This window comes from Sycon ciliatum, chromosome 7 (genome assembly GCF_964019385.1).
Source record: "Sycon ciliatum chromosome 7, ocSycCili1.1, whole genome shotgun sequence".
Classification (NCBI taxonomy): domain Eukaryota; kingdom Metazoa; phylum Porifera; class Calcarea; order Leucosolenida; family Sycettidae; genus Sycon; species Sycon ciliatum.
The window spans coordinates 26,643,105-26,661,539 of record NC_088649.1 but is presented as its reverse complement, the minus strand read 5'-3'; the positions used below and the strand labels follow the sequence as shown (position 1 = coordinate 26,661,539).

Here is an 18,435-nt window from a genome sequence, read left to right as displayed (position 1 = left end):
TCCCTCCTGATGTTATTTCTATAACTTAGAACCTTTCAAGTTGGAAGGCTGTTGGAGTGCACAACCAAGATCTGCTAGAGGTGTTAGCCAGTTAGTTGTGAAACCAGGGCTGTTCCAAGTGCGACATTTATCAATATGGCGGCGTACCGTAGCAACCCGCATCGCAACAGCTCGCGTACGCACAGCGTACCGACGCGTGCAGTCTTTCTGCACATTTTTCAAATTAATCGAAGAAAGTTTTTGTTTTTGGGGCGATGGATTCGTGCCTTAGAGAGGCCGTATGAGGCCATGCTGGAGGAGAATAAGTCTACCCAGACCTGGAAGCCTCACTTCGGCGAAGTACTGAAGTTAGTATGCCCTGGAGTCAATACAGGAATTGTTTTCAAGACGATGCAGTGTAATAAATTCTAGTAATGTAGTGCATCATGGAATTCGGTGTGTTTGAAACTTCGGAACAAGAAGGGAGCACGTTTGCTTGACTCACTACCATCATAATGTGAACAGATGGAACCCCACTGCTCTTATTCTAGAACATGTTCTCCCCTGAGGACAGCTTACAGCCAGATTTCCGTGCATAAGAAAAGAGCACAAATAAATCGTTAGACTGATTGCAATTCATCTTGGAGAAGGAGAAGGATAGAATTTGATCGTCTGCTCCTCTCAACGCAATATTGATGACATAGCAGCTACATGTACGTCTCTTCATGCGTGTGCTCTTCACCTTGGGGATCAATGTGAGGATTTTAGGATTGCTGGAAATCAGATTCTGTATACTATTGGACAGCAGTTTCTGCATTGCACATGCTCCACAGTGCTCATCGACAAGGATGTTGAATTTGCGTGTAACCCTTCACCACCCTGCTCTCCATACTATTCCAGATCAGCACTAACTGAACATTGAAGTGTTTCATTTCCAGTAGAATGTGCTCCTCCAATAAGTGCAGCATTGGATGCGGTGATATTTATTGCCACAGTTGCACTGCTGATATTCGTCATGAAAGAAGCAATGGATGATGGTCAAGTCAACCAGTGGGCTTGCAGTGATAAGCAAAGTACCACAATACATCATCAAGCGTCATAGCATGGCGGAGTTGGTTGCCCGCAATGCTTCCATGTTGGTGTTGTTAGTGTACAAATAGAGGATATCTTCCAGTCTCTAACTTTTAAAGCACATGGACCTGCTGTAGTGTTACTCTATCAATGCTTGTTTCAAGTTACAGAATTATTTAGCTTCTTACAGCTTTGATTTAATTCACCGTATTGTAATTAATGCGAAGAAGAGGTTGATGCGACTTCGGCGATACTTGTGGAATTGTGTGTTCCTCCCTATGTGGGAGCTTGCGCTCTTCCTGCCGACTTGAATTCTCACTTGACCGACTTGTTATTTTAAAATGAATTCATGGACATCTGTCAATTCAGCAGGTGAACTGCATTGCCATCAAGCCCTGAGCCAGCTCCATAGGAATGGCACGGTCATGAAGATGCGTGATGCTGTGTATCTTATTCGCATCAGAATAAGAACCTGTTTGTTTTGGCTACACACTCCGGTAGCACCCGATGCTCTGCATAATGCAGCTTGTACAGTAGTCCTCTCTGAAGAAGAAAGCAGTTTAGGAGGGACTCTAGTGAGGAGTGTACGAGGATAGCCTATTAGTGTTATACATAATCATTTGCATATTGAACATGTTACATGTAATTATCATGAACGCCGAGAGTGGTAAAACCGGGTACGGCCTTCACCAGCGGCTGCGTGCCTGTCCTGCGTGCCATGCTGTGCTTAGTGCTGATGCAGTGCAAGATATAATTATAAGCTGAATCATGGTTGCCGTTTGTTGTTGTTCAATTACTTTAAGTATTTCCGTATGGTCTTCACGCATGCAAGTGTGTGTTTTTCAGCAGGATCATCGAAAGACTACATTGTGCGAGGCCTAAATCTGCAGTAAAACTAGTAATACAAAAAACCCATGCCTATCTGTCTAACATTTAAAATCTGTACACAATGTCCTGCTTCTACATACATTTCGAAAGCATGGATTTCAAAAAATGTTCATCGGATGCATGTCTGATTTGTACTTGCTGACATCCAGAACGAAGTATGCACGGATCCCTCCTATGGTGGACGAAACCGGGGTCTTCGTTAGACATTAGACACCCTTAGCAAACAACGATAACGCTATTTTTTACGGTACTCGTACCTTGATCACCCAAATAGCGTTGAAGCTGCAGCGTATAAACGTTATGGGGGCTGATTTATCGTTGTAACCAACGGTACGTGTTTTGGCCAAATACTGCATAGTCCGTACGCATTTCACCTTGTACCGCGTATATGGTGACAACAATGGTTGTACCGCGCGAAATGAAAGCTATTCTCGTGGCAACAGCGTACTAAAAATAGCGTGCATCTTGCTAAAGGTCGAACCCAAATCACGGTATTTTCCCCCTTACGATAATACCGTTACAACATAACGTTTTTTGCTAAGGGTGTCTATTGAGGCAGGAGAACACACCTCCACTCGTTCTGCATATATCAGCAAACACTTGCAAATGACGTCCAAGTACGCCACGCAAATCAACTTGGGCATGAAAACGATAATCTGGGCGGTAATGAAAATATAACTACGACGTAGGAAAAGGACAAACCTTTCAATGAAAATTGGCGTGAAGGCTGCCAAAAATTCTGCACCCCTTAGGAGGAAGCCTCAAATGTGAGCCAATTCTGATAAACGCCAATGGCCGGCACGCCGAGGAAGAACGAAATGAAAAAGATCGTAACTCCACTTTCCCATTGCGCATTTTGACGATCAAAATATCTGCTTGCGCAGTTTGAAGGCAGGAAGGTGAATTCGCTGAGACTTCGCAAATCAAGCGTAGAAAGCGGCTGGAATCGACAGAAACATAGGCTAAACCTTGCCGAATATTTCCAGAGATTTGAAAAAGGCAGCAAGGTCGTGTAAGACCGCATCATGGATCACTGGGGCGACGGGGAAATGTCGTACGGTACATAATGTCGCTGGATTATGCATGCATTACAGCCGTGAAACATCTGTACCGTCGGTCAGTGTCGTGCGGTATTATCGCACGAGCTGATTGTTTAGTAACTTGTGGTGTTAATGGACTGTATAGCATAACGTGTAGTTCCTTGGTCCGTTATTTTGTGTATAAAATACCGCTTTATTCTGTGCTTTATTGCATCTAGTTCTTTGCGCTCTAACAATTTGACGAATCTCAGTGGCTCAGCATTTCAGAATAACAAGAACGTTACGGATATGTAAGTCAATTTTCAAAATGAATCTCACTCTAAATGGCAATCAACAGTCCTCACTATGCGGTAATGATGCTTAAGGCTGCGTTTACACGATTGAAAAAGATTTGCGTTTACACGACAACGAAATACAACCCAACCGGAATGATATCGTTGGGTTTACTACTATCGTTTACACGACAACGACCGAAAACGATACCTAAACGGAACGAAATGGAAAAGCACTTCAAAGTGTTTTGAAAAGTTTTCAAAACGTTTTCATTCTCGTGTAAACGGTGAAAACAGTGAAAACGATTGGAAACGGAGCGCGGTCATTAAAAACCATTCTTTGCCAGAATATAACTAGCGGGAAACACCCATTCCTTGCGACCACCAGCACGTACCAACTCCAACTAACGTGTTACTTCCCGCCCTTGCGCCAAACCAGCACGTGCTAACTCTAGCCTGATCGCCCGTTTTCCGTTTTCGTGTAAACGGTTCAAAACGATTTTCCGTTCTCGTGTAAAAGATTTGAAAACGATTCGAGGCCAGCCCGTTTTCGTTACGTTTCTTTTCGTTTCATTTTGTCTTTGTGTAAACGCAGCCTTATTCCCGTAGCTATGAAAAAGATGGGGTACATGGACCGCACAGCATCATCAAAGACAGCTCGTCACCTTATTCAAATAGGGCTTACAACTGCAAATTCATAACGTGGTTGTTGTCAAAACTTTATTCTCACGGTACCCAGTGACCAATAAGCGATAATGGTGTGAGAGAGGAGGAAGAGTGATGAAAAATTGGGTGAGCAGGAATTAGTGAATACGTGTATGGGCAGGGTGGTCGCTACACGAGCATACAGAGTTCTGCAACAGCAGGGATATCTGGGATTTGAAGAGAGTGGCAGAAGGGATTTCGCGAAGCTGGGTGGACAATCAATTTTAAAAGTAATGAAGGACATTGTACAGGCAGAATGGAGACAGGGATCAGTGCTTCCGGTCTGGAGTCCGACCTAGGATGTGGAAGACGGCCAACATGGTTTAAATCCACAAGCAATCTTCCCGCTCAAGCCTTAAGAATTACAGGCCCGTACCCTTGCTGTCAAGAGTACATAACCCCCAAGAGTGTGCAATTCCAGCTATGGGGTCTGCGACAGCAGAACTTCACATCACGTGATGAACCCGTACACATTATTTGTACTCTGTGCATGATAGATACAGGGTTGTACGCAGCCCAGCTTTGGGTACTTTGGGAACTCTCTTGTCGTCACTTTGCACTGTTTGCCAGCATAACCTTTTGAACCATGTCACGTTATGTGAAGTTCTGCCGTCGCAGCACAGCATAGTGGTTGTGCAGGCAGTTGCACACTCTTGGGAGTTATGTACTCTTGTTGCTGTGCATAATCTCGAAAGTCATGGAAACTCTTATTGTTATGCTATCTGGTGCTATCTGGTGCTATCTGGTGCTATTGTTATGCTATCTATGCTATCTGGTGCTATCTGGTGTTCACGAGGTGTTTGTCGCGCTGGAAGCGGAGCGTCTCTGTAAGTTTGTATCCCTTTAGATGTTTGTGCCTGGAGAGCACTATATAAGTGGTGCTCTTCAGGCACAATCTTCCTCAGCCTACTCAAGCTCAACTGATGAGGGGTGAATTCCCCGAAACACTGTGTATTGAGCAGGGAGTGGTGCTTTCTTGCAGGTTTGCCGAGTCAAAGGTTCGATGGACTTCTCGTGTGCTCTGGATGGCAGTCGTGAGTCAGTCAAGTAAAGTCGGCGGAATAGCGCGAGCTCCGGTGTGGGGAGCAAACCCTTTCTTACAAATCATCGCCGAAGTCGCAACCACTACTTCGTATTATTATTATTATTATTATTATTATTATTATTTAATAAGGATGGCGTAACTCCTCTGTAGCCTTGTCATGATTTCTAATCTTCTTTCACCGCCCACGGCCGCACAAAGTCCTTGGCTACAAAAAAAAAAATTAAATTCTCTCCAAATCTCTCAAAACCAAACTTAAAACTCCTTTCCAAATTTTCGCCCAAGAGGGCATCTTCAGGGATATGTGACTCTTGTGAACAAAACAACAATATAACTACAGAAAATGGGTAATAACAATAACGTGGCAATATACCAGGAACATCATAACTAGTGCTAAGAATTGAGACTAACATTGAAGATAATGTCACATATTCAGAAACAAAAACAGAACCTACCCACAATATCGCACGCCAGGTAAGAGCCTAAAAAACAAATGTCTCAACTTGCAAGATCTCAAGTCAGGTGATGATGGGTCAGCGTGAAGTGCATGTCTCAACTGGTGTGATCGCCAATTAGATGTGAAGGTGACGAGGCCAGAAAGAGAGAGAAAGAGAGAGAGACAGAGGCAGAGAAAGATAGTGTGTGTATGTATGTGTTTGTGTGTGTGAGTGCACGTGTGTGTGTGCGTACGTGTGTGTGTGTGAGCGTGCGTGTGTGTGTGTGGGGGGGGGGGGGGGGTGTGCGTGAGTGCGAGCCTCACGGGTGGTAATTGCATCCATTCGATGAGATGGTCTTGCCCACAGTAACCATGAAGGTCCTGTTGTCTTGATGAATTTATGCCGATAGTCTCCATCCAGTGTCACAGTTGATTGCTGGCTTTCTGCTTCTGATTTCGGTTGCTTCCATGTACTTGCGGGAAGGCAGCGAAGACTCCCTGCCGAGAATCTTGGCGTGGTGGAAAGGCTGAAAGTTAGGCGATGATGTTGCAAATTCTCGGTGGTCAGACTTGTAATGGCCCCCCCAGGGAGTCTTCACTGCCCTCACCCTTGCCTCTCGATAATGTTCCTTGAATCTTTCCCTCACTGGACGCTCGGTTTCCCCGACGTAGAGCTCTTCGCACAATGTACATGACATACAATAGACTACATTCTTCGTCAGACATTCACTGCTCTTCACATCCGCGTCGCATGCTCTGCACACCATTGGCCTGCCAGGACCACGCTTCACCTTCGCACGCTGCACATCACGCGGACACATACGCGTACCAAACGACGAACGGACAAGTCTACGCTTCAATGACGGACCAGACGTGAAAACAAGACGAACATCTGGACTATACTGACGAACACGGCGAGAAATCCGAGCGGCCAGTGCATCATTGATGAATGGGAGCTTGAGAATTGATTTATTCGGCTTCTTCCATGGATTCATCTTGCCACGATTCGGTTTCTTTGCTGTTTTAACTGCCCGCTGAATTTCTCGATCTGGATAGTCGTTGGCTTCCAGTAGCGCTGTGATTTTCTGGATTCCAGCTCCTCTTCCCGCCTCCGTTGAACCGTTGGAGATTGCCCGACGACACTGATTAACTGCGACTGCACGCTTTGTTGACAAAGGGACAGACGACAGGAATGACAGGTGAACTCCGCTGTGTGAAGGCTTGACAAACAGCTCCCACTCCAACGTACACTCGGGACTGACACTCAACGTCAAATCCAGGAAGTCGATGCTCCTGGTGTCGTTGTCGGAGTGTGTGATGGTGAATGTTATGAAGGGGTGTTGGTTGTTGAGATGGGCAACAAACCTGCTCAGAGCCGCTCGTCCATGTCGCCACAGCATGATTATATCATCGATGTAGCGCTTGAAAAGCCTTCACACAGCGGAGTTCACCTGTCATTCCTGTCGTCTGTCCCTTTGTCAACAAAGCGTGCAGTCGCAGTTAATCAGTGTCGTCGGGCAATCTCCAACGGTTCAACGGAGGCGGGAAGAGGAGCTGGAATCCAGAAAATCACAGCGCTACTGGAAGCCAACAACTATCCAGATCGAGAAATTCAGCGGGCAGTTAAAACAGCAAAGAAACCGAATCGTGGCAAGATGAATCCATGGAAGAAGCCGAATAAATCAATTCTCAAGCTCCCATTCATCAATGATGCACTGGCCGCTCGGATTTCTCGCCGTGTTCGTCAGTATAGTCCAGATGTTCGTCTTGTTTTCACGTCTGGTCCGTCATTGAAGCGTAGACTTGTCCGTTCGTCGTTTGGTACGCGTATGTGTCCGCGTGATGTGCAGCGTGCGAAGGTGAAGCGTGGTCCTGGCAGGCCAATGGTGTGCAGAGCATGCGACGCGGATGTGAAGAGCAGTGAATGTCTGACGAAGAATGTAGTCTATTGTATGTCATGTACATTGTGCGAAGAGCTCTACGTCGGGGAAACCGAGCGTCCAGTGAGGGAAAGATTCAAGGAACATTATCGAGAGGCAAGGGTGAGGGCAGTGAAGACTCCCTGGGGGGGCCATTACAAGTCTGACCACCGAGAATTTGCAACATCATCGCCTAACTTTCAGCCTTTCCACCACGCCAAGATTCTCGGCAGGGAGTCTTCGCTGCCTTCCCGCAAGTACATGGAAGCAACCGAAATCAGAAGCAGAAAGCCAGCAATCAACTGTGACACTGGATGGAGACTATCGGCATAAATTCATCAAGACAACAGGACCTTCATGGTTACTGTGGGCAAGACCATCTCATCGAATGGATGCAATTACCACCCGTGAGGCTCGCACTCATGCACACCCCCCCCCCACACACACACGCACGCTCACACACACACACGTACGCACACACACACGTGCACTCACACACACAAACACATACATACACACACTATCTTTCTCTGCCTCTGTCTCTCTCTCTTTCTCTCTCTTTCTGGCCTCGTCACCTTCACATCTAATTGGCGATCACACCAGTTGAGACATGCACTTCACGCTGACCCATCATCACCTGACTTGAGATCTTGCAAGTTGAGACATTTGTTTTTTAGGCTCTTACCTGGCGTGCGATATTGTGGGTAGGTTCTGTTTTTGTTTCTGAATATGTGACATTATCTTCAATGTTAGTCTCAATTCTTAGCACTAGTTATGATGTTCCTGGTATATTGCCACGTTATTGTTATTACCCATTTTCTGTAGTTATATTGTTGTTTTGTTCACAAGAGTCACATATCCCTGAAGATGCCCTCTTGGGCGAAAATTTGGAAAGGAGTTTTAAGTTTGGTTTTGAGAGATTTGGAGAGAATTTAATTTTTTTTTTTGTAGCCAAGGACTTTGTGCGGCCGTGGGCGGTGAAAGAAAATTAGAAATTATTATTATTATTATTATTATTATTATTGCACAAGAGAGAGTTTGGAAGCTTTGTTACCACTCTGAGTTTCGCGTATTACTACGATCATCAGGGAACTGATGGATCCAAAACGAGCAGCCAGAACATAAGGGGGGTAAGGTGGGAAATTCCGAGTGGTGTCATAGGCGTATGGTGCAGCTCTCCTCACATTGGACCACCTGATACTGTAAGGTTTGTTTTCATCCTTCAGTCTCCAGATGTGTCTGGACAGTCTCGTTGAGGTCTCATGCTTCTTGTGGCGAATAGTATGTTGATCATCATTGAATCGTGTCTTGAATGTCCCTTCCGTTAATCCAGTGTACTCCTTCATGTCGCTGCCGGTTACATGTGCCCTGTACACAATGCTCGATGCTAGACAGTTTCCTTCCAAGGGGCAATCATTTTTGACACGGCAGTTGCAGGTTCTCACATCCTTGGTTTTATTCTGGTGGTCGGTGCGGAGGATACTATTGTTGTGTGGCTTGATGATGGTGGCGACATTCTGCATGCAGCTGTACCTGAACTTTAGCGTGTTCCGGTTAAATATCTTGTATAATTTTCATCCTTTGTGGAAGTGCTTGCTGACGAGTTGCAGGAATCGCTGACCAATGTTCGTGGACACATTCTTACTGAACGGTGGGTTAAACCATGTGATATTCCGGTGTCTCTTCCTTTGTCTCTTCCTTTTCCCACTCTTCCATTCCTCCAAGAAATGGACGGTCTCATTGTACCCGCTGTCTCTGAGCCCATTGTTGTACATTTGAGATGCGTCCTGGAATGTCTCTTGATCCGTTGATATGTCCGTTAGTCGTCGGCTGATGGAAGAGGGCAAGTTCTGGATGATGGTCGGTGGGTGGTTGGATTTGTGATGGACATACAGTGGCCGGTCGTTGGGCTTCCGATATGGACGGTATTCGGCAGTGCGTAGGTCCAGCGTGATGTCTAGGAAGTCGACTGATGTCAGGTTTGCCTGGATGATTTTTAGTCCTAGGCTGTTGAAAACTTTGGTCATGTCCTTTCTTATCCTATCCACTTCTGGTCCCGATACGTTCCGGAATACTGCCAGCCCATCGTCGCGGTAGAGTCCAATTTCACTGCCGTTGTACACCTCGGATAGTTTGGCAAGGGCCAGCGTACCGACCAACTCACAGACTTCAGCACCGTCATAGCATCCCGTCGTCACATCGAAATTTAGGGCCGAAACGATTGCCCATTTTGCCTTAACGATTAACCAATAACACTAACGATCGATTTATTGGTTTTACCGATTTTCCGAACAAGTTTTATACGTGTCATGTTGGACATCAGTATACGGCAAAAAAATTAAAATTTGTTCAACTATAATTATAGGTACGTATGGGTGAAAGATCCACAGTTCCTCTGCCATTAAACATCAACGATCAGTCGTCTGTCTTCTACAATGGAGAAGGGTCGACTGGAATCGACAATCCAGTCGATGATCGACTCCGTCAACATGCCTGAGCGCCTGCTGTCGCACGTTCGCAAGTTACCTGTGCCGAAGAACGACGTGACGGGCTTCATTCCAGCATTGCGCTCAACATTGCTGGTAGTCGCCGTTGCTGTTGACTGTTTTGCTGGTCCTTTCCCTACCGCAGCGGCGTACTGGTCTTTGTGAGCAGAAATCAGGTGCTGGAACAAGTTGGTTGTGCCGCTTTGGCGGACGAACTCGCGGCTGCACGAATTGCATCTCGCTACGCTATCAGCTTCCTCGAAATATGCCCAAGCTGGCGATCTCTTGGTCAGACTTACTTTCGCTTTTCCAGGCGGCAGGATTGTCACTGCTCTCCTCACCAAAAAATCAAACACCAACTGTACGTTTTTGACAAGAACTGAACAAATTAGAAGGCCGGCAGCCACACTCACAGTTTCGCTACAACCTAATAGTAATGAAGCTTTCCGGTTGTTACATTTTCCGGCCACGCTGACTAGTGCAGTGAATGTAGTGACTATGTACGACTACGAGTACCCAAAAAGGATCAAGCGCGCAATGATTGTACGGACCTGACGCTACGGCCGGCTCACCTGTACTTCGACGTTCATGTACTTGTGCGCATGACACGCGTGCATGATGCCATGCATGGTCTGCATGTACTGACGTCATAACAGCTGGCTCTCGCACTGTACAGTCATAATCGTTATCGATCATAACGATTATCGATTTCATCCATAACGAGTGATATACGAGTAATCGGTATAATCGTTTCGGCCCTACATCGAATACTCCGCTTCCCTTCTTCATCCACTCTTTCCCGAGGCCGAATAGCAGGGATTTCCGTGCATGGAGGATTGTTTCCTGGTCCTCCGAAGACACCGACGTGACGCCTCTGGCAAACTCCAACGACGTTAATAATAGTTCCTCCGAGATAGATGGGTAGAACTGCACGACATCAAAACATACAAAACATAATTTAGACCCTGACTATCGCGAGAAAATGAGAGCTGAAAGAAACATTACATCAATCAACGATATCAGGTGACAACAGATGCGATAAATCCACCACTAGAAAGTAACCATGCAACCACAAACGAGAACTACTGATCTAAATTCACAAACAATTTCAACGTAAACAAATTCTTTTTCTGCCTACACGAAATCGCCTTGGTGGTAAAAATGTAGATAGACTCCAATACACGCAAATACCTTTGACTACGTGAACGAGACCAAACAGAAAAGCAATCATCAGTATAACTAGAACGACAATCACTATTTTATTACTTGCATTGTGCGTATATATATTGAGTTAAGAGCTATTGTTGATTTGCCAGTAATCCTCTGATGAGATGGCGACGAAAACGTTTAGGAACAAGCTTCTTTATTTACATGAAAACAAGTTTTGCTAATGGTGTTTGTACTGAGTGCGCAGCTTACTCTATTCATAGCGTTGATTATTATTATTATTATTATTATTATTATTATTATTATTATTATCATTCAGTGGTTAGAGCATCGCTGGCTACAAGCGAGGGTCCCTGGTTCGAGTCCTGGTGGTGACAGTCAATTTTTTCTTCAGACTTTTCCCGTTTGTCTCTTTCCCTCAAACCAGTTGATATTTTATGACTTGGGGCTCACCGCGTGCTAGTTTGTACGTGAAGTGTGTGGGTTACAGTGAGGGCTGCGTCCCACCCGCCTGTGTGGATTCACAGGAAGTGTGAGTTACGAAGTCTGAAGAAAACGTTGAACGGTCTCTGCTGGGATGACGACTACACCATAGCTCAGTGGTTAGAGCATCGCTGGCTACAAGCGAGGGTCCTTTTTTCGAGTCCTGGTGGTGACAGTCAATTTTTTCTTCAGACTTTTCCCGTTTGTCTCTTTCCCTCAAACCAGTTAATATTTTATGACTTGGGGCTCCCCGCGTGCTAGTTTGTACGTGAAGTGTGTGGGTTACAGTGAGGGCTGCGTCCCACCCGCCTGTGTGGATTAACAGGAAGTGTGAGTTACGAAGTCTGAAGAAAACGTTGAACGGTCTCTGCTGGGATGACGACTACACCATAGCTCAGTGGTTAGAGCATCGCTGGCTACAAGCGAGGGTCCCTGGTTCGAGTCCTGGTGGTGACAGTCAATTTTTTCTTCAGACTTTCCCCGTTTGTCTCTTTCCCTCAAACCAGTTAATATTTTATGACTTGGGGCTCCCCGCGTGCTAGTTTGTACGTGAAGTGTGTGGGTTACAGTGAGGGCTGCGTCCCACCCGCCTGTGTGGATTCACAGGAAGTGTGAGTTACGAAGTCTGAAGAAAACGTTGAACGGTCTCTGCTGGGATGACGACTACACCATAGCTCAGTGGTTAGAGCATCGCTGGCTACAAGCGAGGGTCCCTGGTTCGAGTCCTGGTGGTGACAGTCAATTTTTTCTTCAGACTTTTCCCGTTTGTCTCTTTCCCTCAAACCAGTTAATATATTATTATTATTATTATTATTCGAGAAAACTCAATAAGCGCGACATGTAGTGCGACAACAAGAGACAACCACTGGACATACATGTAACTAACGAGGTTTTGACGACCTACCTAACAGCCTAAGTGTGAATTTGATTTGTTTCTGCTTGCAAAGGTTGGGTTTCCTTGTGTGGATGTATACAGCTTCCAAAACATTCAGCAATCTAGCACAGCATAGGTTTCCACTAATCCAGTATACCTATGTTTACCGTGGAAGGGCGAGTCAGTATCACGTATGGTTCAGCGTCGGGTTAAGTCTGCCGTGGAGTCTAATTACCATAATGTTCATATTCGCTTCATCTACTCCACGGTGCGTGCGTTCACGGTGAGGAAGGACGTCCTACCTACAGGCCAATTATCCAAGTTGATTTATCACTTCGAGTGTCGGCAATGTGAGAGCCGATATGTAGGTAGGACTCTTCAACATCTGGACGCACGCATCCGACAACACGCACCGCTACACCTTATTCCACAACACGCACGATCCACTCGACCACGGAGGGGACGTCCAGCAAAGAATCATCCTGGTACAAGATGGTCCAACGCAGCGGCATCAACACCAAGGAACGTCACCTCACAATTAACTAGACCACCAGAAAAACAACCGGACAAGACACCTACGTGCGTGGCAGTGACAGGAACCGCATCAACCAGAAGAATAACAAGATCGGCAACGGCGGCGATGGCAGCGACTAAAGCACAGACAGAGGCAACGGCTAGGGTCCACTCGACTAGCCATGTGAAATCGGATGTGTCCACCGCACATGCTGATTGTTCTGATGTTAGTTCTGATAAGTATGAGTCGTCCATTGCTAGTCATTTGTTTGAGCATCCTGATTGTCGTGCTGTGTATTCGGATGATTGTTTTTCGATTGTGTCACGTGTACGCTGTGCTAGATTGCTGAATGTTTTGGAAGCTGTATACATCCACACAAGGAAACCCAACCTTTGCAAGCAGAAACAAATCAAATTCACACTTAGGCTGTTAGGTAGGTCGTCAAAACCTCGTTAGTTACATGTATGTCCAGTGGTTGTCTCTTGTTGTCGCACTACATGTCGCGCTTATTGAGTTTTCTCGCATTTGCACCTTTGTGTCATTATTGCAATTTTCGCTGTTTACTTTAGCTATCTTCTTTCTTTCTTTCTTTCTTTTTGCGCTGTTTTACCACCTTCTTATTATTATTATTATTATTATTATTTATGAAAGGATTGGGAGAACTTCAAATTCAAAGGAACAGTAGGGGAAGTGAACTGCCTGAAAAGAGAAAAAAACGCTAGACCCACCAGGACTCGAACCCGGGACCTTTCTTGTCATGAGCCATGCATTCTTATTATTATTATTATTATTATTATAGGCTTTTCCGCGTTGGCATCGCCAAGCAAGCTTGGCTAGCCTTCGCATAAGCTGCTCCATAATGATGAGACGAAACAATGAATGCATGTATATACAATCTAGAACAGAACCAAGGTTGAGGATATTTTTGAAGAAAGCTGCAAGTTGTATTGAGGAACACAATGTTGCAAACTCTACGAAAGTAAACTGCAAGAAATGTTTTGGGGTTGTTCTCATGATTATTGTAGTCACAGGTTGTGTTAGTAGCATTAAATGTTGTGTTTTCACAGGTATATCGTTTACATTCCTATTCTTTTACAGGATAATATTTTCACAAAATATGTTAGTCAATGAGTTATGTTATAGTACACCGTACAGCCATGCAGCTGCCACACGTGGAAGCAGTATTAGGCTTTGATGTATGCTTTTATCACATTGCTGCATAGGTCTTTCCGGTCTTGTCATGACTGGGCGATGGCATGGACGTTCTCAAGTTGCTCACGTTTCTTGAGTGACCCCCGATACGCTGCAGGTCCTGATGCAGACTCAGTGGCAGCGGAACTTGGGTTTTCGAAGTATGCTGCCATCATAACGCGTGCTGGTACATCGTCGTCTAGTCTCAGGACATGGCCAAAAGAACCGCCACCTCGCTCTCACAATGGTTTTCCCTAGGGGCTGGGAGTTGGTGCATTTATTCAGCTCGTTATTTTTGATGACTTGAGGGTACTTGATCCCGACGACTGTTCGCAATCATAGCTAGCAATCGCATGTCATCACGTACATTCAAAATCAACATAATTTTGCGAATCGACCTTTTTTCAGCATCACTTTTCAACGAGGACGAAGGAAAGTCGGCCGAACAAAGCCCAGAGGAAGAAAATCACCCTCTTCACTTCAACATCACCATACTGACATAGATACGAGACGAAACTACTAAAAAATCCACAATAAAACTGATCGGTCATCTGACTTTGGTCTGAGAATTTCTATCATGATCAAAAATGTACGAGGAGCACTCAAAACAAGCTACTCCTGTTTCAAGACACAACAGTCGACTCTCCACTTTCAAACCAGGAACCATACATACCAGTGGTCCTTTTCAGCTGCTCCACGAGCGCAGGAAATGTTCACCAAGGGGCGCAGAGCAGTTACATTCCAGAAAAAGAGCTAAAATACGAGTGAGACTGCATGCCTGAGTACATGAGTACATGCAGAACAAAGTCAATTTCGGCGTTTGTGCTCCAAACAGCAACTTGCTTCGACTACCTACAAAGATTACACCAACGGATCAAACAAAAACCGTTTTCTTCATTTTTTTGACAGGTGGCTTCCTTGTGCTTGGCCCAGCACGCCAAAAATCACACCTCGGAGGAGTACAAAAATTACAACTCCCAGATGTCCTCGAATGCTGGCCATGTGACGTCTGTGGAATGCTTCCAATAGCTCGATGACATTGCTTGGGACTCCCCATGTTGAGCAATTTTACAGGAGTATTGGTGTGATAAATGCATTGTATAGCTTGACACGTCTGTTCTCTCTCACCTGCGAGCCTCTCACCCACAGTGGCCAAAGCCGTTGAAACGCACCTGTGGGCAGCAGCATACGCCGAGATATATCTTCCCTGTCACCCAGTAATCCCTCGTGGCTCACTCTGGCACTAAGAATTCAGTTAAAGCACAATCGAGACTCTCACATCCAGTGCAAGAAGAACCCCACTCCTGACAAGCTTAACCATTACAAATCTGAGCGGACCAAGGCCCGGAATATGTCTCGCACATTTTCGCTGCGGTCATCTTCCCCTCTTCGGTCCTACGTAACCATGAACCTTCCAAGTTGGAAGGCTGTTGCTGGAGATGTGTTAGAGCTAGGTCTCGGGTCGCTGAATGTCTCAGTAGCCTGTCAGTTGTCTGCCCTATTATCGCACTTTCTGATCGTTTATCATCTCGTTACCGTCGTGGAAGAAGGCCCGGAATATCGAAGTCGAATACGCTATCAACTCCCTCAAGAACAACAAATCAGCGGGGTTCGATAACATTCCTGGCGAGCTTTTGCGACATGTTGGAGATACGTTGGTGGCTGTTATGCACAGGAGTTGTGACCTCGCTTGGACGATTGGTAGATGGCGAACATCATGGACAAGGTCCATTCTTGTTCCCATCCCTAAGTCTGGAGATCTTCGGCAGTGCCAAAAATACAGGACAGTGAGCCTCATCAGTCATCCGAGCAAAGTGCTACTGAGGATCTTGCTGAAGCGTCTGCAGCCGCAAGTGGAGGGTTTGCTGGCGGACGAGCAAGCAGGGTTCCGGAAGGGAAGAAGCACAGTGGAGCAAATCTTCAACCTCAGAATGTTAATTGAATAGTACCATGACCATCAGCAGGCTGTGTATCATTGCTTCATCGATTTCCGTAAGGCCTTTGATAGGGTTTGGCACAAAGCGTTATTCAAGATTATGGGAGAGCATGGCATCGAAGCAAGAATTGTGGACCTGATTGAAGCGCTTTACGCTACTACTGAAGCTGCCATCGTTGTTGGATCCACTATCACCGACTGGTTCACCACATCAGTGGGTGTCAGGCAGGGCTGTTTACTCTCGCCTTGTCTGTTCAACGTATTCCTGGAGTACATCATGTCTGACGCTTTGGAGGAGTTTGATGGGTCAGTATGTATCGGCGGCATGTGCGTGACCAACCTACGTTTTGTGGATGGTATAGATCTAATTGCATCGTCTGAGGAAGAGCTGATGGACCTGACCGAGCGCGTGGATACGAGTGCAACAAGACTAGGCATGCAGATCAATGCTTCCAAGACCAAGTCAATGACAGCGCCGGAGGGCAGTGGTGATCTGGGGTGCATCCATGTAGGCAATGAGCGAATAGAAGAGGTATCCCAGTTTAAATACTTAGGTGCCGTAATCACGTCGGATGGCAAGTCTGATGTGGAGATAAGAAGACGCTTAGCACTAGAGAAGCAAACCATCATTGAGCTTTAATTCATTTGGAAATCGCCATCACTTTCTTTGCCTACTAAATTTCGTTTTGTTAGGTCTATTGTGCTAGCGACTGTTTTATACGGATGCCAATCTTGGACATTATCTGCCTCGTCAATGAGAAGAATTTCATCCTTCGAGATGAAATGCTTCCGCCGACTGTTAGGAGTAACATACCACGACCGGCGTACCAACCAATCTATCCTGGAAGAAATCAATGACATCATCGGAGCAAGGATGCGGCTAGCGAACGAAGTCAAGAAAGTTGATGTGGTTTGGCCATGTTACGAGACATGACGTTTTCTCCAAGCCCTTCCTGCAAGGATCAACTCCTGGATCTCGACCGAGAGGAAGGCCGGCGACATCATGGATTTCTAACATTAAAAGTTGAACGGGTCTTCCCTTGCATGCTCTCTCTCATGCAGCACACGATAGAGTTGGATTCAGAGACATCATTCACAATTCTCTCGCTGATTAATGCCTCTACGATCACCTTGTGATTATGAGTTATACATACATACAAACCGTCGTGGATAGTTGCTGCGTAACTCGTTCTCATGTGTTTCTTCTCTTTTTTACATTTTATTACTGGCTCAGTATCCGAGTTTAAACTTTCTTTGAGTGCCGACTCTTTAAAAAATAATAGTGTTGAAACGATCTCACCGGATACTCGTTAGCTCGCTCGCCAGAAACTCGGCTCGTTTGTGCGGCCAGCTCGTTTGCACTAACGAACACCGTACACCGTACTCCGTACACATGGCAGTGCATGTCGACCGGAGAGTCGTAAATTATTTTACGACTCCCTGGTCGATCGAGAGTCCAGTCCCGCGCAAAGTGAAAATCACTCGCAGTTGCAGCAAGAGTACACTTGGTTACAGTGACTGTATGCCTGCACGACACTTGAGTTGTTTCAGTTGTCATTGCAGCTTTCATGGACTCTGCTGATGTCTTGTTCCGCATCTGCTGACCTGTCGCAGGATATGCTTTGGTCACCTCTCCATTCAAGTGAAAGTTACGCTCAGTCGTTTAGAAGTTATCTCCCGCGATGCAGCGAAGACCAGGGCTACTTGCAATCTTTGCAAAAACGGTCTATTCTTACAAAGGCTACTCGACGAAGGCGCTGAAAAGACATCTCGACAGCAAACAGCAGTCCGAAGTGAAGCAGCAGCAACCCCAAATGCCGGCGGTGATAATTTGAACCAGCTGAAAAAATCGAACTTAGAAAAAAATATTCAAAAAATCATATTTGCCACATCAATGAAACTCGTTAGCTCGCTCGATAGCTCGCTCGTTAGTGGAACTGATCGCTTGTTTGTTATAGATACGCTCGTTTCAACACTAAAAAATAATCTTTCTCTACTGTATAAATAATAATAATCCCTAGTCATAACTCGTAACAGGTTGTCCTTCTCCTCTGAGACGCCAAATAGAGTAATAAGAAATTCTTCCAGGAAGTGATATACGTCCTATAAAAATTCTACTTTGTTTTCCCAGAGATTTGAGATTTAATAAACTTGTTCACCTACCTGTCGGGCTGCTCAACACCACAACCAAATTACGACAGCTGTAAGTCATGTTGTGCATGTACCATAGAAAGGCGTTTTTTGGCGTAGTTCTGTTCTTTTGAGATGTGGCAAATGGGATTACGGGATTTGGCATTTCGCTAATTGATCTCATGTACCCTCCCCCACCCTTTATGACCTGAATCTGACGCCACTTGTGGAAGACTTTTCCAGGTAGAACTCCGTGTTGGAAGCAAAGAGCTGGGATAGCGTCTTTACAATTTCTCTGGCGC

General features: G+C 45.6%; 1 long non-coding RNA gene across 1 annotated transcript in view; it reads left to right on the top strand.

The window, feature by feature from the left end:
- LOC135820632 (uncharacterized) overlaps nucleotides 1–18,207 on the top strand; it is a 29,766-nt gene extending 11,559 nt beyond the window's left edge. Inside the window, exons 3-4 of the long non-coding RNA XR_010554149.1 lie at nucleotides 3,197–3,268; nucleotides 18,135–18,207. This is a non-coding gene — a long non-coding RNA (uncharacterized LOC135820632). The remainder of the gene's footprint in view (nucleotides 1–3,196; nucleotides 3,269–18,134) is intronic.
- The last annotated feature ends 228 nt before the right edge of the window (nucleotides 18,208–18,435 follow it).